The sequence below is a fragment of the Lasioglossum baleicum genome, chromosome 2 (genome assembly GCF_051020765.1).
Source record: "Lasioglossum baleicum chromosome 2, iyLasBale1, whole genome shotgun sequence".
Lineage (NCBI taxonomy): Eukaryota > Metazoa > Arthropoda > Insecta > Hymenoptera > Halictidae > Lasioglossum > Lasioglossum baleicum.
In genome coordinates, this window is record NC_134930.1 from 12,880,102 (window position 1) to 12,906,335 (window position 26,234).

Genomic DNA, 26,234 nt, shown 5'->3' on the forward strand with positions numbered 1-26,234 from the left:
CTACGATTTTCTATGGTTCTATCGTTGAAACAATTGGTTTGTGATAGTTAAAATATGATATAAATATTCTTGATTCAATTTTTTATGCGAAATAAAAATTTTCTGCATTATTGGCAAAATACAGGAGCCAAACAAACAGTTAAATATTTCTTTTTCAATTATTTTGACAAGTTGAGAGTACGTCGCTTTTAATGTCTGCATTGTTTTCAGTTGCACAAAATCCGCTGTCCAGCAATTATGGTCCGCACGAAAAGAATGAGAAATCTTGATCACTTTGAAGTTAAATTATCGATTTTTAAAAATATTTTTTAGCTCTCAGCAGAGCATATAAAACAACAAATAGTGACACCATAATGCGGCACTTCTTCTGAAGAAACTTGATGCGCGTCCCGTCAGATAAATTTCGAGTTCTCCTTTTTAGACTTTATGCTCACGTCTCCTCGTATACACAGATCATTAGGAACGGTATCGGCGTTAATTTGTCGAACGGAATGGTTTCTCGAGGTGAAATAGTTAAAACGGTCCGACGTAAAAGACGATCCTGTTTTTGGCCACTTAGGACAGATTGTTGAAGCCCGATAAAAAAATCCACTTCTATATTCCGCTGATTTGGTAATAGCTTGTGTATTAACGACGACAGAAATTTAAGTAACGTTATCCTGAAATTTATTGCTTGCCACGACGTGCTAACGTCGCTAATTAATTCATAGAATCACAGACAGCCGAGACGAATGCTAACGTTTCTAATATATTCGTTTCGCGGAACGGAATACTCATGTATTTACATGGTTGGCGTTTGTTTTGAATCGCATTATTGAGACTCGTAAGAAAATTACAGACATATGAAAATTCGCAAAAATTCTAGGACAGAAATCATGTGTAAACAAATTAGCTTCCGGCTAGAATTTCCCTCTCTAGCGTGGAGAGGGAAATTTTGCTACGTCACTATGCATTTATTTTCTACAATACAACGTTATGTTATAGTATACGTAGATGAAACACAATTTATTGAGTTGAAGTGTAATGTTATTTTATGCAAGTATTTCCGAGGAGCGCCTGAGGATTAGTAAGATACTAGTGTCCGGTGTTAAGTGGCTCCTCACAGTTGTTCTAAGAGGAAGCTTTAACAGGACTTTGCATTATTCAACGAGAAAAATGGAAATGTCTGAACACGGAAATAGAAACTACGGATAAATGTCGCGAAATTGGATCCTCTTGGCGCCGGGATTGCAAAAAACCGGTCGAATTCTATCGGTTTTGAAGTGAAAGTGGCCGGGGCGAGTGTGCTAATATTAGGAAAGGATATTTTACAGCCTGGGTCCAGCGAGCATCAGCCAGCCACGACACGCTCGGCCGAAGTCTCGTTTCTGCGCGCAGCTGGAACGTGGTAAGTGAATTGAGCCCAGTTGCACAACGTCCTCTCTCCGTCTCCTCTCTCGCTCGGTCTCTCTCCGGGTGATCGGCTAGCTCGTTTTCCCTCTCTGTATCGTCGCGAAGAGGATGCCACGGGAACACAACCTGCACTCCCGTCTAATGAATAGTTGGGTCAGACTCCTACCTCGGTAAATGCTGAGAATTAACCGCCTCCTTCTTGACATTTCGCTCGGAAGAGGATCTTCTCTGCTCTTGGCTGGGCAGAGGCGAATTTCTCTCTCCCTCTTTCTTGCTATCTGCCTTTCTCTCTTTCTCGCTCTCTCGCCGCGTACACTCTATTCTTCTTCCCCCTTTATCACGAACCATTAGATCGCTGAGGGAAGATAGCCGGCGTCGCGAGGGGAGACAAAGTGTGGACCCTCAGAAAATGGACGAAGGATTAGCCCCGGGGCGGCTGCTAATTGCCGAAACTCTCTTTCCGCCATAATGGACGAAACTCGCGTCGAGCGGCCGCGCGATATGCAACTGGTTCCTTAAAAGCCGCGCCCGGCCCGGCCCGTCCAATTCGTGCGCGTCTAATTCGAGGAATTCGCCTTGCGGAAAAAGGAAATGAACGAGCGGACCTGTTAGCTTCGCGAGAAATGTTATCTCCGGACTCGGCTCTTCGTTTTCTCGCTCCCTGGACCGAATACCCCACACCCCCGACCTCTAGCCCCCTTTGCGGCGCCTCGCCGCGGGCTCTTTGCCTCCCAACTGCGGTCAAAACTATCTTCTGATTGAAATTGACGAGCTCTTTGGATTTAATTTAAATAATTTCTTCATCGAATTATACGATAGATTACTGTACCGTTTTTCGATCATAATTTCCACTGAAAAAATACATTAACGATACTACAGCCAACCCTTTTCTACCCTCCGCTAGAATACTTAAATATTTACTGTTGCTCATCCTCATTCCATCATCACGCTCCCTAAAATTGCAAAACCAAGTTCCGCTTCAGAATCCACACAATAAACAACGAAGTTCTATTTAACCATCGATTAAACACTGTTCCGCTATAAATATCCATCACACAAAGCAAGTTTATCGGCACATAAAATCGTACCCGAATAATCGTGATCGTCAACCACGCGAAATACCAACGCCGCTAGATCACGACCACGTTTGGCCCTGGCGCGTGCTTTATTTTTTCCGTTTCTTGCGGCCGCGTAGCCGGCTATGCTAATTCGAAGGCTCAATATGGCATTAAATCACACCTGTGTATTTCGCGAACGAGACCGACGCGTTGGCGAGCACTGTGGGATACTTGCACCCCCTTCTCCGAATGTAAAAATTCATTTTTCATAAGTACCCTCGAGATAAATACATTTGATACTGCTAATTAACCGTTCGGATGATGTTACAATAATCTTTCGATGACTTGGACTTACTGATATTTTCCTTAGCTAACTTCAAATTCAAGGAAAGCGAACAACAATGCATGCAAACGCATCGCGTCTGATCATCCGAGCTTCTGTAATGGATTTTGAAATATTCCTCGGATTCAGCAAGAAATTAATTACTTAAAAAGCAATGAATGTTCTTATACAGGGTGTCTCAGCTGAAGGAAGCCACCTAAATATCTCCTTTATTTTTAATGGCACAACAAATATTTATGGCATAATTTAAATGGTATCGAAGGAGGAATATCATAGAAGAACAATTTCTTTTGTCCGGTTATTTTTTCATAATTTTTTCAAGGTCATCGTTATTTTTTTTATCGGGAAAACTTATCCTTTTTTATTCCATCTTATAGCGGCTGGAAAAATACATTTGAATACGCTTAAGTCATTAACAAGATGGAATAAAAAAAAAGAGTTTTCCCGACAAAAAATAACGATGACCTTGAAAAAACTATGAAAAAATAACCGGACAAAAAGAATTGTTCTTCTATGATATTCCTCCTTCGATACCATTTAAATTATGCCAAAAATATTTTTTCTGTGCTATTAAAAATAAAGGAGATATTTAGGTGGCCTCCTTCACCTGAGACACCCTGTATACAATGCATCCAGAATGTATTGAACACTAAATTTCCGGCTCTCGAAAAATTGTAAAAATCAATTTATAGAAGAAACACATCAGAAAATGTGCTTTTTAAATTCTGGTAATTCCTCCATGTAATTGAATATTTGTGTGTGTAATAAATAGACTGCATATCTTTATGCTAAATAAAAGCTTTCTACCCGAATAGTAACAAACTGGGCTGAAATAAAAATGTAATTCCTTTTTTAAAATGTTTAATGGATTAAAAATAATATAATAGTAGCATTAAATTCGTCTACTTTTTTGTTGTTTTAGATTACACCTACTAATTTTTGTCATAAATGCATAAAATCCGCAGTCCAGTGATAAATTATGTCACCCGAATAGTTTCGGGATCTCGCGCACCTCCACTGACCGGGTAATAAGTAATAAAGCGTGCATAGCGTTCTAGAGCGAGGTTCGAGGTGACAAAGTGTCGAGTAGGAGAATGACTGAGCATATCGTGGGCAATAATTCCGAGTCTGCGGCTAGTCATAATCTTTTGGTTGGCAGCTGCGGCAGCGAATTCCATCGGAGAGATACTGTCGTCCGGCTGGCCGGCCCGATAATTCGTACGTTCGGTGATCGATAAAAACAGTAGACGGCCCCCATGCTGGATTTCGACAAAGGGAAAGGCGGTCATTACGATCAAACGAGCACGGCGCTGCGCGGTGCGGTGCGGCCTGTTGCGCCGCGGCGATCGGCCGAATAAACCGATAACAAAAAGAAACACATCCCACACGCGTGCCATTAACCTTTTTAAAAGTTCGTCACGCTGACCGGCGTTTTGCAATTCGAGCCGGTTACCCCTCCACCAATTGATCGGGTGAAAGCGCCGTTTTGTCGCCGGATAATTCAATCGACAGTTAGCTCGTTTATACGGCTAAGTTATGCCGAGGAGTCGAAGAAAGAGAAAAAAAGAGAACGGTGTTCCGGAGAGGGTGTATTCGGCCACACGTGTGAACCAGCTCGAACCTCTTCGAGGACACCGGTTCGGATCATTTTGTTGGAATTCCGACTACAAATAAACCAACTACCGCTACTCTACAAAATTAATCCTCGGATCATTCTTGTAACTACATATTCAGGGTGTCCCAGTATTGATGGTACCACCGTCCCTGGGGTGATTCTCTTGGCCAATTTGTAACATGATAACTAACCATTGATTTGTAATAGACGGGGGGGGGGGGGATTTGATGCATTTATGACAAAAATGGGAGGATGTGATTTCAAACAATAAAGGAATTACAAGAATGTAAGAGCATCAATACATTTCTTACAACTTAATGAAACCACTAAGAACAGAAATAAATTCCTATTTCATTCGTATGTCATACGATTAATGCATATAATTTTTATTTTGCATAACGATCCGCATTCTAGTAATAAAATATGACATACGCATAAAAACGGTTTTGTAATAAGTAAAACGGATATGTTTTATACGATTAGCTTCGAACGACAAGTATTCTTAATCTGAATATTCTTTTATAGATACATGTACTTCGACCGGAAATGACAAAATGTTAATAGCACTTCTTTGCTTATCTCACAGTCGTTAGGATGACAATAATTCGAAAGAAAAACTTCTGAGTAAGTGCTCGCTATTAAAAACGAAGAAATAATATAGAGCAATTATTGATCGTTCGATTTTTGCATAAACGATTTGTCTGGCAAGGGTAACATTACGCCTAAAACAAAAACGCGTTCGACAAATCGGTAAAAGTGCTTGGTCCGAATAGAAAAACATAGTTCTCTGTCCAGTTCCGCTGCGGTTCTACAGTTCTCCTCGCAAGAGAAAAATAAGACACCGTACCTTTAGACACTTCGCACGTCGAATAAAGGACCAGGTTGAAATGAATTTATTTCGAAGTAAAAACGGCCGACAGGTAAATAGAACCGCGTGATGCCGAGAAGAAGGCGGAGAAGAAGGTAGAATGAGAGATGTCGCTTCTAAATAGTGCGGCGGCAGTAATTAAAACGTCTATGCAAATCCGTTTAATTGATGACCCCGCCTCTATAAATCTCGAGTCGGCTGCAATTAATGCGTTATAAAGTTCCGTGCGACGATCCACGCTGTTCCCGAGTTAATATCGCGTGTGTGCGAATGCGTATGAACGCCGCGGCATACACATATGTACGCGTAACGAGATTATGCTCGGCGCCGCGATTTCAAAGGACGTTGTACATGAAAAACGACGACGAAGGCGATACTATTCGCGGGACAGTATTAGGTTATTTCGCGTGCTCTACCGTTCACCGTGCCCGCCGTTCCTGCGATTTCAATTTGCGCTGGGTAATCCGATGGGAACGTCCAGCCACCGGTGAAAGTGCTAACCCTCTTCCCCGGCGGCTCTTTATTCGTAACAGTGCACGGTTATAAATTAGTATCTCCGGATTTTAACGCGTAAATTGTCGTGCGCTTTCAACACACGCCGCGCTTAATCCTTTCATTACCCCTCGGACTGGCCGTTTACGTCCCGTAATGTATTGACTGCGGATTTTTATTGCGAATTTTTATGAACTCGTTGCGCAGAAAGGAATTTGCCCCGTGACGGTTGCAATTCGACAGCTGTTATTGGTTCGTGTGGAATTGCGGCTTTATGAAAATGACGTGTACAATCAAAAATCACTTTTGTGTAATTAGTATATGCATATCAACTTTTTAAAGCTCCTTTAGGTGCCAACATTAACGAAAGGGTTAAAATGAGTCATTGAACTATGTTTTTGAACGCAATGATCACAGTTCGAATATCAGCAATTTCTGTAGAATGTGAAATTTTCCAGAATAAAAGTATAAATAATTACAATGGCAGACACTCGACGTGTTTAATCGATTAATGTTAGCCAGGGCAAGTAGAGAACGCTTCAGGCGAATCCAGTTTGGCGAAAAAGAAAGCCGCGTAGGTATTAATTTTGCTTAGTTGCTGTTCGTTGAAAAACTGTGCGACGCCAACGTCATGAAGATCGATTGGAGTCCCATGTGCACGCTCCTTTAGCTTCGCTCGTTCTCGCTTCTTCCGTAGCATCCTTTAAGAGGACCGGGCGAACTAGATTATTTACCGCGGCCCCGATTTGATATACAAGTAATAAAGATTTAATAGCGAGCTATTTGTATAGTTTATTATTCGATGAATGCACGCGGCAACGATGGGGATTCCGTTGGTTCGTTTATTCGTACGCGTTTTATGTTGTTACTCGGGTTTCTACGGTGCGCCCTTTATCACGTGTGACTATGTTCTATCCACCGACCGAACGACGACCGGGGCGTTTCCGTCGTGCAGCAGTTATGGCTTATCGTTCGGTAATAATTGCTCGCCGACTCGGCCAGGATAACGTATTATATCCGCGGTGCATATTCAATACGCGGCTGCCGTTAATGTTTTCGACCGCATCGTGTAAACAGAGCCGGGGTGTAGTTATTTCATATTATAATTCGTTATTTACCAACGACGGATAATTGTTCAGTGGATTTCGTTCGTCGCTCGTTTACCCTCGAATAAAATATCAATCCACTATCGCAAATGGACGTTCTGACCCGAGTAATTGATTTTAAACCTCTAGTCGACTAATTAATTTCGACAACCACCATTTTCTTCAGCGTAGAGTCTCACGTAAATGTTGTCTGTAACTAGCCGATGTAGTTTGGTTTGTTTGTATCACTATAATCGAGGAAAATTATTAGTTCATTATACGGGCAAGGAATAATTTGCCAAATAAAGTAATAACTAGACTGCGGATTTTATGCATTTATCATTTAAAGCAGTGGACATATTAAAAATATTTAAGGACACCAATCAGCTTAATAGAATAATTAAAAGAAGCATCAAATGTTTACTTGGCTCCTGTATCCTGCAATCAATGCAAACATTTTTTATTTTGCTTAAATATCCGCAGTCTAGTAATAGCTCTGCATCGATTGCAATGTAAGTTACACATAGAAGTGTCTTTTCTTCTTGAATAATTTTGATTCTCAAAACCTTTCTGTGGTGTACCTACACGGTGCTAGATGTAGCAGCTAAAGTAGATCGCGCGATTACCAGCCACAGCGGCATGCGTGTCGTCTCAGGTAAGCGAGGCAGTATTGTTCTGGTGATCGCACATTACACGCACTACTCGATTCCATGTTAAATTCTTACGCTTGTACAGTGATTATTTCAATATACATTATTAGCTAAATTTACATTACGGTGTGGTTATTCTACGTGTACCGAATACATTACGCTTTCAATTCGTGAATCGATTTTTTACCTACTTATTTTGAACGCACGAAATCTCAAACGAAAATAATTTATTCCGTATTTTCGACTTATTTTCTCATGTAGAATCACTCTTGCCCAGGTGTACTACGTTTCCCGGCCCACCCTGTGTAATCGTTGGCATGTCAAATGTCTGAAGCATTAAAGGGAAAAAGTATTGGGGAGAAGAAAATTCTGAAGTGAAATTTCGAAGGGATAAATATAATAGAAACGTTTAATTAGGTACGTAAGAGGGTTTCCAGCGGAATGTTTCGAGTGCCGGGGTATCTGGTGACGAACACAGAAGGGTTTATACTTTTATACTACTTTATACGGTTGTCTTGACGCCCGGTTATTGCGATCGTTAATCGACATTTCGTAGGTTAGCACGATTAAGTTGGATGTGCGGACACTAATCAGATGAGATTGGTGGTGGTAGTGGAGACGGTGGACAGGACTGGGCAGGCCGTATTAACGCACGCATAATCGTCATAATTATCAATGATGACGGATCGTTCCGTCACATGCGCTAATTATTGCCAGCGAGGACGTCGCGTCGAGTCGCAGCAGCAGCCCCGTAGTCGCCCGTAGGCGTAAATCGCTTGCTCGCGACCGAGCTCTCTTTGCGCTTGTAACGGATTTTTAACGCGTCCCTTCTGCTTGTAACGTAGCATTTATATCCCCCGAGCGTTAGAGAAACCCGCCGCCACGATTTCCCCTCGATAACCACCGAGCAACCCGTAAGAGCGGACTCGTAACCGTCGGTCGCGTCGCTCCGGGTCCGCGCCTACTCCGCGCACCATTTTTCAGAGAATACATTAAACGCACCACGGTTTAATTGGTACCGGAATGCGCGCTGCGGGTACCTGTAACCGCGATCTCATCGGGAACCACCGATATCGTTGCGTAACCCACCTACCTGTCGTCGTCTGACAGCCACGCGCTCGAATGAAGCATTAGCTTGTCCCGTGTGAAACCTTGTCGATCCCTGTACTCGAATTCACTTTTATGGACGAGTTACGATGTCCTCCAGCCTCCCGATATCTTCCGTTTTCATCGAATTGCGTGAGTTGGTACAGTCTGTCGCAACAGCACCCATACACCTGCCGAATTTAAAATACATAGATTAGAACCTCCGATGTCTGAAATCTCTATTATTTTAACACATTGCTAATTTAGCTTCATCTAATCAAATCTAGCTCTATCTAAAAGTATTTAAATGCTTTATATTTAGCTCTATCTAAAAGGTTAAGCTAAAAAAACTTATTCTTGTACAGGGTGTATAAAAAGTAATGGTCATCCGTCCTACGGGTGAATCTACACCTATGGACCGGTGATTTAAATTATCTCGAGGAAGTACTAAATAAGTAACGAGTAAATCATTTTAAATATTATTTTGAGACAATACAATGTTTTTAATTAATTGTAAAAGTTATTACAAAAAATACGCACAAACGCACGCGGCGGCGTTCGTGGCCCGTTCAAACAGGTGTTCCGTTCGCCGTTCGGCGCAAATTCGGCGAAATGTTCACAGGTCTGTACGAAGCATTATAATTATTTATGATGACGGATCATTCGAACTGGCGCGCGGTGATCAGCGATCTTTTCCGCAAAATCGCCGCCGTCGGCTTACGACAGTAGCAAGCGCGCGTGCGGACAAAGAGTATCGAAAGATGATCCACTTGATTTAATTGGAAAATTTCTCTGTCGTTGAATATGTTACAAAAATCGCCGATTTTATCGACTAATAAAACCGGCAATCCTTAATTGCCAATTTCGTTTCTTCGTTATTACTTCCCGATCGCCTGTTCAATGAATATTTAAACTGCCATATCGCGAGGACAGAAGCAACAGAACCGTTCGAAACACGATTCAGTTCGACAAAACAAAAACGCTGTAATTTATGACTAGACAGCGGATTTTACGCATTTATGAGAAAAATGAGTAGGTGTAATTTAAAACAGTAACAGCATAAGAAGAATTTAAAAATACTGTTATATTATTTTCAGAAAGAAAATAAATTTCTATTCCGCTCCAGTTTGTTGCAGTTCAGGTAACAAATTTTTACTGTTTTTCAACCGAATTAAACGTTTTAAAAGAATTATGACGAACGGTGTATGGTTGTCGATTTTTTATATCTTCAGTAGTCGTCCAACGAATTTGAAAGTTGTATCAGACTGTTATTTTTCGGTACAAATGGAACGTTCCTCGTCGGGTTTCACGATCCGTTGAAAGTAGGCGGCTAGTTCCGTTTTAGAGAAAAGCGGGGCCATCGTGATCGCCGAATTGAATCGCCACATCCAGATATAGGGGCACTCGGGCCCCGATTTCGACCTCCTGTCGTGTGACGTCATCGAAGCTACAAGAAGATGACGCGATCGGCCGATCGTGTGGGTTAACCTGCTGAGTTAGCGCCGCTCGCTTTTCGATCGGTCATTTTGTTCTGTATACACCACCGTCCAAAAGTATCTGGACACGTACAGTGGATCCTCGTTTATCCGAACATGTCGGGGTACGAAGCCGCTCAGATACTAAAGCCTCGGTAACTACTAAGTGGGTACTCCCATTTCCGGCTCTAGTTTACTCCAATTATAGGGACGGACGTACAGATAATAGAAGTTTGTTATTTTCTAACATAAAGGTAGTGCGGCTGTCCGCGACAGTCCGCGTTTTCTCGTTTGTTGGAATTGGTGCATGAAGGTCAGTCATACACGTTCTATCTACTGTCCGTCCGCCAGATGATGACTAGGCGAAGTGGTTACGTTGTCACTCGACTGTAATTCCCCTGCCATCGCATGCAGTGTCGCTATTGGCCGAAGACGATATGGAAGAAAGGTTGTGCACAGTGGGAAATCCGTTCTTCTCATGTGGTCAAAATTATTTTAGCTGTATTTCATGATACGCCTATTTAGTGTTGTTAAAATGAGCTCTGAGTCCTGAGCTTTGAAGGCTCGAGTCGCGACTTCAGTCGTAAACGCTGGAGCCTTCCAGGTTTGAACCTTGAGCTGTAAGAACTGGAGTCCTCAACGCTTGAGCTTGAAACTCAAAGACTCGAGTCTTTTCGAATATTCCGACGTAATATAATATGTATACACAGCCTAGATGCGGCTGTGCCCTCTGTGGCAAATATCATAACATAACAGCTGAGAGCTGAGCGTTGAAGCTATGAGTCTTAAATCTTTGAAAGCTTAAGCTTTATATAATTGTAGCCTTAGAAACTTAGTCTTTAAGACTGAGCTCTGGAGCTTCGAAGACTCGAGCTTTATACAACACTACGCTTATTAGTATATACAGGTCCCAAAAATATTGTACTTCCTTGAAAGGAGCGATCCCTGACCAATCAGAGTTCAAATGACGTCAGCAATCACTCCATTGAAGGAAGTACAACATTTTTTGGGATACCCTGTATACGCGCGTGTTCGCATTTTGTCCAGCTAGATTTTGGCAAAAATGTTGTCTGTCAAATAAAGCTGAACAGGTTGGTAAAATCCAACGTATCCTGGAATAGTGTATAGCAACAAATTTCAGTTGCGATGAGAAGACAAATAAAAATCATGTAAATTTTAATGTGTGCTATCAATATATTGTCGCTGAGTGTATTTATGAGAATGGTCCGCCGTCCGAGGGTTAATTCTGCAGAGTTTCCGTTGGTGGAAGTATGCGCGGGAGCGTTCAGGCTGGCATGCCTGGCCAGATGCCTGGTTACATGGACGCGAAATCGTGACGGTGTTTTAATGCAGCAACGGGCCGATCTCGTGGCGAGCTAGCCCAACCTAAAGCAACCGTCCGATGGGACTAAGTAGGTATCGGCGAATGAGGGATGCGTGGGAAGCCGGTCTGGTGGTAGTGGTGGGCGATCTGCCTACGTCCCGCGGGATAATAAATCTGGACTGGGGGCCTAGGTTAGGCTCGGCACGATCTAAATACATACGTAGAAGACGGCGTTTACATGCGTATGCTACCTTCGCGCTAACTCTCCGAGAAATCTCCCTCTTCCTGGTGCCTTAATTGGACTCCGCTTCGATCCCCTTGTTTGCGATGTACACCTTTATGAATATTGATTGTGCGTTACGGTCCGTCGTTCCTCTATCTTCTCTCTCTCTCTCCCCTCCTCTCTCTCTCTTTCTCTCTCTCTCTCTCTCTCTCTCTCTCTCTCTCTCTTGCTCTGTCCGTTTCGCCTTGTTTTTGTCCCCTCTAGCCCCTCTTTTTCTGCGGCCTCGTGCTCCGAAAGATCTCCGGCCACCACGTCTTTTTTCTTGGTTTTGGTTCAAGTATGCGCATAAGCAACAATGGATAATGGACGATAGCGTAACATCGCCTTGAGAGAGCAGGCCGCGAGTGACATCGCATCGAATCTTGCCCCGTTGCCTCTCGCGTGCTGTATTTTATTCCAATGATTTACAATTTTATTACGTCGTTACCTGTCTTTCGAGGACTTCGCTTCTGCCGCGGCGGCGGTGATGTAGCCGCTCGAACGGGAAACGTCGGTTCTTTGCCCGATCGTACGGGAAAGTCCTGCGTTAATTAAAATCTGACCTGACCTATTTATTGTATTATTTGCCGTGCGATTTTACGGAAAACGAATCTTTATGCAAAGTTACGCGTATTCGTTACGAGGTAGCCGGGGTCCGAAATGTATTTTCCTCAATCTCAATTTTTTAATGAATTGTGATATTCTTGATCAAATTTGTAATCTAATTCCCAATTCAACTGCGCTTGATTAGAATTGTTTGATATTGCAATTACAAAACTTCTTTATTTTTCTTATTAAAATGACACTAAACACAGACCTGGATTCATTTACGGTATACAGTAAGCTTACTGTTGTCACTAAGAAATAGTAGAACCACAGCATCTAAGAAACAGCACGGACCCGAGGGTTTTTCTTAGATCAAGACTTAATGTATACCGAAGACGTCAATATAGGAAGTATCCAAAGAGTCTGATTAACAAGTGTTCACTAACTTTTATTCTACATCGAAATAGGAAGATCGGAGAGTTTTAAAGGAGAAATTAATTTGTCGATCCATTCCATGCTATAAAATTGGTCTAGAACATAGTAATCTGTCAACGAGCTGCGTTACTAACTTGATAAGTTAACTAATCTTAAGTGCTCGATGCTGAACGGTAATTCTCGAATTTATTACGACGTCGTATCCACTTTATTGGCATTATAGGTTTAATCTGTCTCGAAGTCTAAAATTAACAGCATGAGGAAAGCAGATACGCCTGGAGTACATCTATTTAACGGTATCAAGATATGTCAACCATTTTCATATGTGCGTGGGTTCTTCCTGAAATTGCCGAAAGGCTTAACGGTAAACTTACTTGTCGTTCTGCCTACCTACTTCTTAATGTCATTTGACAGGATGGTGTATCTATTTTTCGTGCGAGCTGTTGTCTAATTGATAGCAATATGTCTTGTCATTTTATTTGTGTCCTTAAACACGAAGCTTGTAAATTAAACCGCTGGACCATATCATCATTAAGTGCAATTAGATTTGTTCTTAAACTGTGGAATAAGAAATGATAGTATTAAGGACCAGTTGTGTTAGAAATAATGTTCATATATGGACAGTCATATCATTCATTGAATGTTTTTACGATTGGAGAAAGCGTCAACGTTGTGTTCTAGCAAACGCACATTAAGAAACTGATAAAGAAACGTTGTACGTTAAGCCGGAAATCATTTCGACGTAGAAACTGTTTAGTTCACAAAGATCCTCAGATTTCACCCGAGGGGAGAGGATGCATAAAACCATGTGTAAATTTTGTCTCGTCTTATCTTGCAGAATCTTATCTGAAGTTTCCGCGTACGGCGAAGTTGTTAAATTCGTCACCAACCTTTGTTAGCTTCACGTTACAAACAGTATAACGTTACAGGTAATTGATTTTTCGAAGAATTATCTTCAAACGGTCTTAACCAATATGAAAGTTGGTATCTCTTCGAGCAAAACTCTTCTTATCGTCCCTAGATCCTGGAAATTTATTAACCCTTTGCTCTCGGACCTATTTTAACTGGAACATTAAACATTTCATCCGACCTAGAATATTTCTATTCTCTGTGATCTATTAAATTTGGTGGATATGAAATTGATATACCACCTCATACAATACTCAAATGTTTAGTAATTGATTAGATACCAACATGTCTAATAACGTAAACAATATTTTAAATAATGGCACAGCAATTTTTAGTGGCGCCTCAGAGTCACCACTCGAGTGCAAAGGGTTAACAACTCCGATGTGAAATTAAATAAAAATGTGAAGAGACTCAACAGTCTACAGAAATTATAATTATTAAAACGCTTCTAAGAACATTCAAAAATTCTTTTCATGATCAAATCTAGATGGGAAGATTGAAGCTGTCCTAGAATTCAATATACAAATTTCAATACTACCCACGATTTTTAATAAATTTATGAATTTGTTGTTGAAACTGAAGCATCAAATCAATTATAAAACTCGATACAGCTTCTGAAACAAGTGCCACTTGCGGAATGGTCTAATAAATCCTCGATTAATCTGATTTTTGCAAGTTATGTTCAGTATTATAAAGGCTTCCAAACGCCACCAAATTTTTTTTAAATATTCACAATTTGTCCAAATTTTTTATGTTAAATGTTTATTACCACCAAGTACCCAATTGATATTTTATACAAGACTTTTAGACATATTATCCTTTAAGCAGCAATTGAGTTTATTTGAGAAATTCATTTTCTTATATTTCCACTTCACCTGAAATTCACCTGACAAATCAATTTTTTAAACGGTATTGGTCAGTAATCATATGATAATAAATTTTAATAAAGAAATTAGCGAACATTAGATCACTCCAACTTTTTTTTAGCAACATTGTATTTATTCCACATCAATCGCTGCACGAACTTTTCATCTTTTAAAAAGTATTATAAAAAGGTTTTACATAAATTAGATCTTAGGTCGAAAACGGATTAGTGTAGAAGTTATTAATTTGCACCCGACTGCCATAAGAGTCCAAGCACTGTGTGCGACGCGTCTGGATCTGAGAGAACGATTGCTCATCCGCAGTCAGGTTAAGTATCGGGCTGTTCACGACGAGTGTCATAACATTTCGAAGCATGCTCGGGAAATGTCGTAATCGGCCGGATGATGATGTATCGTGGTTAAAAAAAAAGGACGAAAAAGTGTAGCCAACATAGGGGGCTTGTCGCCCGTTATCGATACCTTCGTCAAAGATGGCGAGCGCGGCCCGTGGCACTCGGCTCGCGAGAGCGCCGCGCTGCGCCGGGCAGGTTGTTAATTAGGTGCTCTTGCGATAACACCTAATCCCGTCCCGATACGACCTCATAGAATGCACGTTGGGCAATTCCCGTACGCACGACACCTTTCCCTTTCGGTAGCCAAGAGGCGTAAAGCGATTTTTACGCATCGCCGGCAACACTAACGCCGGCCTGCACCTCGAAACCCATGCACAATTAACCCACTTATCCAGAACTAATGGGCATTCCATTATGGTGTTCTCTTGGCGAGCGGTATGCGTAGCCGCAAATATCACGGACATTTACCACGTGACGACGGGACAGAAATTTATGAGGCGAATTAACCAGATGAGAACGACGATTTCGAGAACGGTGCCGTTAAACGGACGCACAAAGTGCTCGACTTCATGAAACTTACATGTTCCACGGTTTATTAAGCAATTTACCGGCAACTACAACAACTTCTGGCGCTTTTTCAGTCATTTACGCTATTAAAGATGCGACCGAGTCTATCGGAAAGCTCCATCCGTGTAGAAATTATGTTCATTATTTTATTATCGCCTAGCTTCTTTTCTCTTATCTGAGAACCGGTGTTACCTTCTCTTGCAACTTTGTAATGTAGTCTCTCTCTACATGGTTCGTTGATCTCTTGGAATAGAAACTTTTATTAACGCACTATCTATCAACGATTATTTCATCATTTTTAAATGTTTGAAAATGAGAGCTCTACACCATCGAACTCTGAGTCCTCCTGATGCATAATTCGGTGAGAGAAATGGTACATCAATTGTTTAGGGTGTCGTTGTGAAGTCCTTTCTAACTTGAATTATCCCTTCAATTTCAAATTTGATATGAATTACAATAAATTTACTAATTTATATATATAGGCAGATTGACGAACAAAACACCCAGGAACTGCTCTAATTTTTACTAATTTCTTACCGATCTTCATTCTTCAAATCCGTGGAAGATTGATTCACGAGAATTTGTTGCATTTTTAAAGGAAAAATGGCTCTCCAGTTTCTCATCTGCTGCATAATGTAAAAACATCTTCGAGAAGAATAAATAAACGAAATAGAATCTCCAAGCTTTAAAGTGAGCACAAGTTCATTGCTGTACGATTATTTTTTACATATTTGAGAATCGGAAATTTGATGTTCAAATACTTGTTGAATTCGCTGTACATGTTTCAAAACGTCTACAGTGAACTTTTCATGAAATTTTTTGCACGGCATTTTCACGCACATATCTGCCGTGTGAGAAAAGAGCGCACGAAATATTTCGTTGTAGCACCTGTGTCTAGCTGCGATGTGTTCTCCGGTTGATGCAATCGTTCGGTTATGTCACGGTTCGCGTGAATGCCTCTTATTGGCAATTGGCGGCGAAGGACATGCGTTCCGGCGGACAGCATTCGCATGCAAATCAACACGAGCGCTTGTAAACACGCGACAATAAACTGTCGCAAGAATTCGGCCCCCTTTGGAAGTCGGTGGACGTTTCCAGGAGGAAGTGTCCTTTCTTTCGTCGACGTTTCGTCCGGCTTAGCGGCGCACGATTGCGTAACGGTGGCATTGTGCAAACGAGAAAGAGAACGGACAAAAGGATAATTCCGTATGCACCTAAAACCTCGGGATGTTTATGCAAATTCGTCGGACGGAAAATGCGCGGCGCGACTTACATAAGCTCGGGCGCGCGCGCTCGCGACGCGACGGCCCGCGATGCTTGAAATCGGTACGTATACGCGTAAACCGGTTTTGCTTTTCAACGGAAAACACACGCTGGCACATAAATTAACATCGACTCGCGCCGGCTCGTGAAAGAAACGACACCGAAACTTTCATATTTCATGGAATCGGACGAAATAACGAGCGCGAGAACGCTCGTGGAATTTCCCGCGGCGCGACCGATCGATTTTGCCGATTCCCGAGGACAAAAAGCACCGACAGTTCACACGGTTGATCGTTTCGACGTAAATAATGCTGCTTTATTAAACTGTAAATGTCGAATGTCCAACTACAAATCGATAAGCCCCGGCGACAAGCTGCAAACTTGTAGGGCCAGGTTCAAGTCATGAAATTGATTTAGTTTATCATACAGAATGTCCTAGTAGTGATAGCACGACCGTGGAGGGAGTGATTCAACAGAAGAAAACAAGTCGAACATATAGAATAAATTTTTTTCTAGAAGGCAGGCTCAATTTATTCAAACCGCAAAAGACGAAACGTTTATTTAGCACCGTGGAAGAGGAAGGTAGAGTAAGGATACAAATCTTAATTTGGCGACTCTGTTTGAATGTATTCGCGCGTTATCCGTTGATAAACTATATTCTTCTAAATCTTTCAACACGCCGATCCTTTTCAGTAGTTTCGAAACACTTAATTGCCTCTGTTTTCTTGCTCGAGGCCTCGCACAGATTGTTTCCCGAGGCCCGCACTTACGGAATAACCAGTGGGAATGTGGATTTGCATAAAGATCAGTAATTTCCGAATGGCAACGATGCGATGGTGAGACCGGAAAGAGAGAAAAACGAAATATCGAAATTTCTAAGTGCGGGACTGGCCGTCGTCGTCGGATAAAAAGTCCGAAGCCGCGATATCGGAGAGCAATAATTATTGTTGCACGCACAGTTTGAGTAACCAGTCGCATTAGCGACCCCGCGGCTACGTCGATGATTAATCCGAACGGAAAGCGCGTCGCTATCGACGTACAAGTCCGTTCTGTCCGCCATAATAATGTCCCTACCTTTCATCTTCTTGGCATCGCCGACGAAAACACGCCGCGCCGGATATGTACTTGAACAAACACGTAACTAGTGCTCGACTTCGCGGCCCATTAGGCGTTTCCTCCGACCACCTGTATCGTACGGGGCCTTCCCGAGTCGTGCCATTACCGTACCATTACCGCCTTGCGGCCACAGTCTCAGCCGTTTTCGGTTTATGATTACGATCCTGCGTGGCCGTAACTGCCGATGGAGGGGTCGGCCAATTCCGATTTGCAGTACTTCGACATTTAACCTCTGTTGTAGTCTTCTTCGGCGAGTCAGTCGCTTTTTCTCTTTTATCCCCAGCGAAATTGCCTTGTCCGATCTTGTAATCGAAAAATTATGCGATCCTTTTCCTGTTGGACGCTGATACCGCGGTCGCACTGTCCGAACGACAGAGCGAATCACAGGGCTGCGCAATCAGCTTTCCTTCTAACTCCTTCCTTAATTCCAACTGTTTAAAAACTTGTTTTCGCACAGTTTGGTAGAAAGCAACTTCTTTTAATATCATTTTTGAGATGTTTCGCGGTAGAGAAAATATTGAAATTTTTTAAGGGCTGATTTCACCCCCTTAAAAAATAATTGTGTCCAAAGTTTAACTTCGATAACTTCCCTTGTTAGTAGAATTATCGCATTGTCTATACCAGGATGTCTCAGTTCACGTCGCGTAACTTTCACATTGGAACCGGGAGGACGTCGGAACCGTTGGTGGATTTCCTTTTCATAGCTGCGACGCGAACTATGACATTACGCTTACGTTAATTGTCGGTGACTGCATAAACATTGATGGACGCCTGGCTGGTTGCCGACCGTGGAAGAGTGCTTTCTTGAGATCCGCTCGATGACTTGGAAGACTTTCACGGCGGCGGCTGCTGCGAGAGTCACGCAGAAAACTGAAAGTCACATCGTGTCAACATTATAGAGTAATGATTATTCGTGTACCGCGGTGTACACGCCGCGTCTCTCCGCCGTCGGAGATTTTTCGCATTGTGATCGACAATTGCTGCCAGTACATCCCACTCCAAGGATAAATATTTGCGTTGCTCATTCCCGGTGTTTTCGTTGCCGAGAAATTTTGCGGCGAAGGAATATCTGCTCGATATGTAAATAATCTGCTGTACGAATTTGTAGTCGTTTTATTAAGGTTTAATCGAAAGGTGTACAGCCGATAATTACACCAAATCGGTGTAAACGACGGGTTCTAATATTTCCAATTTACGAATATAGAGATTGTGAAGATGCATCCATGAGGAATTGTTTAACCTTGTTATTGTGTATCCTTGTTACTTTATGAAGTAATTTAAAATAGTCTTTGATCTTTGCTATAGCTTTAGCTTCGTCGAAGAATATTTTCTGTCCCGTTGTCTTCTGGCGTACTGCAACACCTGATTGAATGCAGTCCGACCCAAAGAGAATTTCTCAGCACAGTTATTACTAGATAAAAATATTCTGCATCGATTCTTCATCCCCTCGTAGTTCTTTCACATTGAAAACAAACTAACAATATTCTTACATTTTTTAAATCTTTTACTGTTTTATATTTCACTTCACCAATTTCTTCATAAATGCATAAAAATCCGCAGTCCAGTTATTGCGAAACAAAAACCGGTTACCTCTTTCTGAATTGTTATGGTGTTACGCAAAAGCAGTGAAACAGTAGGAGACCATTTTCCCTCTAATGTCCGAATTGATTGATGCGAAGTTAATCCGGGAAAGAATCATTTCTCTGTCTAACGTAATCGCGGAGATCGTCGCGGGCAGCGGAGTCCGAGGCGCGCGTGCTGATTTTTCTCCGAAAGGATGATTTACTCGCGGCTCGGCGATAACACGCCCCGGATAATACGGGTATACAGGAAGGCTAGGTTAGGCGTGCCGTTATTCCGACGTCTCGAGGGTCCGTGGAAGAATGTAAATCACTGTCATTGATTAAACGATTTATTCCGTCCAGCTCTTAATTGGACTGATGCGTTATAACATCGTCCAATTAAAGGCAAATGTTGTTTTAAAGCCGGCCTGTGGTAACAAACGGTAACGATACGCGGGGTTTCGCGGCCCTGCCAGCCCCGGTGACGAACGGTCACGCCGCGGCCGTAGAGGATTTTCTGGCTAGCCCCTTGTCCCTCTGTCCCCGTTCTCTCTCGCTCCCTCTCTCAGCCAGCTAAGGTTTCTCTATTCCTGAGAAGCGAGCCAGAGCGGCACGGCGTGCTACTATGTGCACTAAAGTGGACCGGTTTCCTCGCGAGCGGCGACATTGCGTAGGCCGTCGCCGCGGATCAATTCCCGGTATTCAGAAAAATGAAAAAAGAAAAACGAAAAAGGAACCAGCGCCGCGGAAAAGGACGAGAAAGAAAAGAAGAAGATGCAGCAGCGGCGAGGGACGCCTGGGGGTAGGGGTGGGGAGTCTCCGCTTAGATAACAGAAAAATCAGCCGCGTCCGTGATGGCAGAAAAAGCGGACTCGAAAGCGAAAGAACCACCACGTGGTTGGCGCTCGTCCTTATCTCCCGGCAGGCTAAGCTTGTCGCGTAGCTTGAAACATTCGAGCCTGCGAGATATAACGTACGGCCTATAGTGTCTGGATATAAGTTGGCGCTTGCCGCGGATAGGGATAGGTACATAGATCAAGAGAAAGGCTAAGGAGAACCAACGGACAAGGTCCACCACCTTCTTCCTCCTCCTCCTCCTTCGCTTCGCGTCTCCTCTCCGTCTCTTCTTCCTCCTCTCGTACGTCCACCCCTCTTTCCTCGGCGTCTATCTTTTCCTTACCTATCCCCTTCCTCGTTTCTTGGCTGGACCGAGGAGCCGGCCGTGCTCTTCCACACACCGGTATCGAGGGAAGAGCCAGCCGGAGAGGCCCAGCGCAGCGCGGGAAATTAATGGGCATCTCCGTTGCCGCATGAATTGAGTGGAGACTCGTGTTAATTGGGATAAAGTCTCGTGTTTTTCATGAATGAATCAAGCCCCGTGTCGTCTAGGCGACGCGCTCGGTACCGCTCGGGCTAGACTGGCCCCAGTGGTGGTCCCCTCCACCAGGACCAGGCCGATCAGAAAGAGAGAGGACCTGCCGGCGGCTTCAATCCATGCCAAATGGAAGCCCGTGGATGAGAGACTCTGCTCGCCCACGCTCCGGCTACATTCATTCACTTCTCCGCGGCGATCGTCCCCCTTTCTCCTCCGTTGGCATGATCGCGAGGCATCGCGCGCTGCCTTCGCGCTGCCCGAACGTGTTCACCGTTTCTCGCGTGCGCGCGCTCTACGCTCGGCTCTGCTGGGCTCTGCTCCGCGAGTATACGCCGCGAGTGTAAGCGAGTCCGCGCGACTCGGCTCGATTCCTCCGCCTCGCGAGCTGACGTCATCCGATTCGTACACGTTTATCCGCGCGCGCGCTCGCGGTTTACTCGCCCCCTCTGCCAACCCCTGTCACGCGAGTCGGTCATTAATAAAGTTTATTATGCGACCGAATCCCAAGTGGCGAACCTCTTCCGACGATCGGACGCGTGGCGAACTTCCGGATACCGAGATCGCCTGCGAGCTTTCGTGGCCAAACGCTGAATTCTCTGTGGCAGTTGCTATCCCATCTTGGTGACAATTTTGCATTTTTGTATTGTTTACTCATCTCTCTGACAACATGGTGTCCATCGATGTAGCACGATGCAAAAATTGCGACAACCTTCGTTTAACACGATTATTGCTAACGAAATTTAATAGACACCCTAACATATTCTACATTCCCCTGATTTGTACTTCTTTTATGTTTCGTTTAAGATGGTTTCGATACAACACGGAACGAACTAACAGTGTTACGGGTTTCATTGTTTATTATCTGTCGTTAATCACCGAACCTTTTGTTAATACACTGAGTGAAGCGGGTATCTCGCGTTTAACCTCCAATCACCTCCTCATTTTTGCAGACTAGAATCGAACGCGAGATCTTCAATGATCATCTTAGCTCGGTGAACCAATTAAAACGCGACGGCGGCGCCACTTATCTTACTTAGCCACCTCTGGTAGCAGCTTACGCTCTTTTTGTTTCCGTTTCGAGGCATCTTTGGGTACTCCATGGGTTGCTGTACGGCTTAAGGTGATATTTAGGCATTTGAGAGAAGCGATTAATATCGTTTGCTATAGGCTGCAGTGTTGTGGCGCCAAAATCACCAGAACGCATCTTTGTCTTCTGTATACGTTCGAGTATTAATTAGAAATTTAGAGTAGCTCATCTCATGGGTTCGCTAAACTTGTCATTCCATTATCATTTGTGATTCAAATCTAATCGAGTTATCACGAACATACTTGTTCAGCCAATGCGACTAATAATTCCTGTTTACTCTTAGTATCAGTAAGATCAAAGTAAACGTGTCGATATCTTTTCGTATCTCCTGTGAAGCGTCCATAATCGCGACGCTCGGAGACATTTGATCAGTGAAGTATACACAAGACATTCTTTATGCATTCTTCATGGTGTCATCCACCTCGACATATCGTGGCCGTGCCCTTTTTACGTAACTAATCTTACGACTCGCCACAGCCATGCGACACATGTCTATACATATATTTAGCTCCCGTGTCATGCAATTAATGAGGAAAATTTTCATTCTGGTCCTGGTAAAGTAAGGAGTCCAAGATTGATCGATTCGTCTGATGGAACCAAGGTTTCTTTCATATCGGGTGACAGACTGGACTGACACACTTCGAGCACCAGCTCTACTAGGTAGGAGTTTAGCAATCGAGAGGACGAGCCTGACTCATTCGGTCGGAACCGTGCGACAAATCCGTTTACGCACGCACACACGCGGACGCGTGCGGCCGTCGCGTGTCGCGTTCTCCAGGATTTATGGTGAGATCGTGCTATCGCGATTAGGAAACTGACGCCCTCGACATTTTCCACGATTCCGCGCGAGTTCAACGAACGCGCGCCCGATCTTAACAGTTTTCCGTAACGAGTGATCGCGTGTACGGCGCGTGCAGAAATCCGCGTGCATTAGCGCGCGTTATTTACAGTTTCTCGGGTACACGGGCCGGTTGGAAAGAAAGATGACGGGGAATAAAAAATAAAGGCCTGTTGCGCGAAAAGATAAGACGCGGAGGGCGAGAGAGGAAAGAAGCGAGAAACAGAGGGAGAAAGATGAAGAGAGGGGCAGAGAGAGAGAGAGAGAGAGAGAGAGAAAACAAGGCGCTGGCCAATAACCCGACTCTGTTGGGCTTGGCAACGTCGCACGCACGTAGGTAGCTGGTTGGTTAATGATGCCCGCGCGAATCGATGATTCGTCAATGTCCGACGCGGAATTGGAATTATCCGTCGAAAGAGCAGGGTGTACACGGACCCTGGTTCTAGCCGCAACCCTCCATATTGCGCCGGGAACACTGGAGTATTAAGTAATCACATGCCCGATGCCGTAAGAATGTAAACCGAGGCTCTAATGTTGCGTGTTCCTCGATACGCTTGGCTAATGAGTCTGTCCATTGCCGACTCCTACTTTTCATAAACGCGACCTGTGAGAGCTACTTTCAAATAATTTTATTATATTCCAGGTAGCAATTTGTGGTCTGTCACGCGAGAGCGTGCTCTCGATGCTTGTTAAATAAATTCAATGTACTTGCAATTATAGATAGATCGAAAGTATACAGGATGATCCAGGATTGATGGTAGAACCACGCAGGGAGAGAGTCTCCTACCTTCCCCCACATATCAATACTTGTTCCAGTTTTCTAGGTTTCCGCAACAGGTGTCTGGGCTATATATCAATTTCTGTCACCTTCCTTTGAATGTTGTTATCAAAAATGGCACATTCCGATAGTCTGCGTTCTCAGGTCCCACCGTGGAGGTCCTGCGGTCCGTAGCTGATTAGTTCGTGCGAGAATAGTAAAACGCGAATTCCTAGCACGACGTACCAGCGTCCTGTTGCGTAAGTCTGTGGACCCGGCCTTACGCGCGACAAGCTCGGGTTCCCTTCTGCTTAGGCCGGCAAACGCTGCGGTGCTACGGCTATGGCGGCGGCATGGCAGCAGAAGGATCCCGCGCATTGCCATTAAGTTGCCATTGTTCCGCAACTGTGCAACGGTTCATCCATAATCTTACGTGCTATCCGCGGATACAGTTATGGCCCCGGGGACACATGCAGTCTCTACAGTCTCCGTGGCAGACCATTGATCATGGAGATGATCTCCTCCTACGTGCCTGGGACAGGTCGTGCGACCGATACGTGCACGATTCGGGGGAAGATAGACAGGTGTTCGCGAAAAAGTCACGATTCCGGGCGAACCAGACCCCGGCCACGTGTGCTACGGACGGAGCACGGTTTCCGCGTCGCTCGTCCGCTTCCTCCTAGGGATAATGTTCGCATATCGTGATCAAAATCGAGAGCTCGCCGCCACACCGCGCCGGATGCTCGCCTGACTCTCTACGAATTCTATATGTATACTATATGTATACTCTGGCGAGCTACGATACCATTACGGACCTATTGTCGGCCATTTTCTTCTACGTGTTATACAGCGAATGCGTAATTGTTCGAACTCGGGAACCTCTACCGAAATGTAAAATACCGGTATGATGTGCCATGTTCTATGGTCCAGCCGCTGATACTACTTAACAAAATCAAAAATATGTCATATTTTTCACATATGACATATGTCACACCGCTATACAAATGCATAGGCATATTTTGAATTTTCATTATACGCACACATAGAATAGTTAACTCTTTGCACTCGGAGCTATTTTAATTCGAAAATGAAACATTACTTCCGACCTAGAATATTTCCATTGTATGATTTTCTTAATTTTATCGATATAAAACTGATATAATATCTCGTACAATACTTTCAGTAGTTTATTAAAATATTAAATACGTGTGGTAATTTCTTAAATACAAATTTAATAATGCAAAAAATGTTTTGAATAATTGTATAAGAATGATCAGTGGCGCCTCCGAGTCAACACTTGAAGAGTTAACTCGAAAATTAAATATTTCTTCCGACCTAAATATTTCCATTCCCTATGATTTTTTAAATTTTACAGATATGAAATTGCTATAATACCTCGTACAATACCTAAGTGTTTAATAATTGATTAGATACGGACATATTTAGTAATGTAAACAATATTTCGAATAATGATACAGCAATTTTTAGCGGCGGCTCAGAGTCGCCATTCGAGTGCTAATGGTTAAAAATCCTGACCTCCCCTTTTTTCCTCGAAATTCCGAGTAATAGTAATTTTAGAAAAATGTTCACATATTACCTACTGAACAATCTTTTAACATCTAAAGAAAAACTGAAGCCGTTTAGTCCAACTTTTAAAAAGTTAGTTTTTAAAGGGTGTCCACTACATTTTGCATCAACATGTTTCTGGTGTTAACAAAATGGGAATAGCGAGTGTCCCCGGGTTGCAGCAGTGTTAGCGTACCCTAACGCGATCACGTGCCCTCACGCTCACGTTCCTCTCCGAGGCAGGGGACGATGTAACGTGGCCCCGTGCGTGCGCGCATCCTATTGTTGTAATAATGCACCTTCCCACTCTCCACGCCCGGTTGCCGGAGGCGTGTCGCGTTCCTAGGAAAGCTGCCCATCGATTTCACTACGATGGGTAATTTTCTAGCGCTTCGCGCTGCATCGTATGCCTGCCAGGGGACCGATCGGCTACGTCAAACGCTCGCCGCGGTCAACCTCAAAGGCTATGGTTAGAACCCTTCCGGGCCTTATTCCGTCTAAAGGGCCGCGATATTTTCACCAAAACACGCGTTTTAGGATGACATGACCGCCATCAATGTCTCCCGGACCCGAAGCCCTGTAATCTCTACGAATCGGCTGCCATCTTCTTGTCTGTCTCTTTATTAGCAAGCGATTAGAACATTAAGGGAGTTCCCATGGTGTGCCGCACACTTAACAACGTTGTTCTTAATCCGTCCCTCGTGTCAATTTGACGTGCACTTCATGTAAATGTCTGACAATTGATCTAAAACATTGTGATTTTTATATCTATATCACGAGTATTTAACATAATTAACGAGTATATAACACGACACAAAGATATACACGTTTTCTGTAATTTCCAGTAAATTTCCAATGGTAGAAATAAGATATTTATTCAATAACATACTCCCCATTCTTTTATTGAATAAACCTATGAATAAATATCTTGAATTTAAGAATCCATTACAACCCAATATTATAAGGCTGCTTTTTACTTTACCGGACTCAAAATTTGTGCCTTTCACCTACGAATATGATGTATTTGGTATGTAATCCAGTAAATTTGTACCCGGCGCGGATGTAGATCGAAGGTTTCGAACCTCTAAGATCAATAGTTGAGAAGCTATGGTCGCTTAAAGTTGAGCATATTTCCAGTTTCTTGACAGGTAAGAGCGCCGGCCATATTGGTTTGTAGTGACGGATGCACGTCGCTTGCTGAGTTGGTTAGGATTAGCTCGAGGGGGGGGGGGGGCAAGATAAGCGGCTCGCGGTCTTCACTACAAACCAGTATGGCGGCGCCCTTACCTGTCAAAAATGCTCAACTTTAAACAACCATAGCTCCTCAACTATTGATCCTAGAGGATC

At 43.4% G+C, this 26,234-nt stretch overlaps 1 long non-coding RNA gene across 2 annotated transcripts in view; it reads left to right on the forward strand.

Moving 5' to 3' along the window:
• LOC143216715 (uncharacterized) overlaps positions 1 to 26,234 on the forward strand; it is a 146,935-nt gene that overhangs the window by 109,883 nt on the left and 10,818 nt on the right. The gene's annotated exons all lie outside the window — the stretch shown is intronic.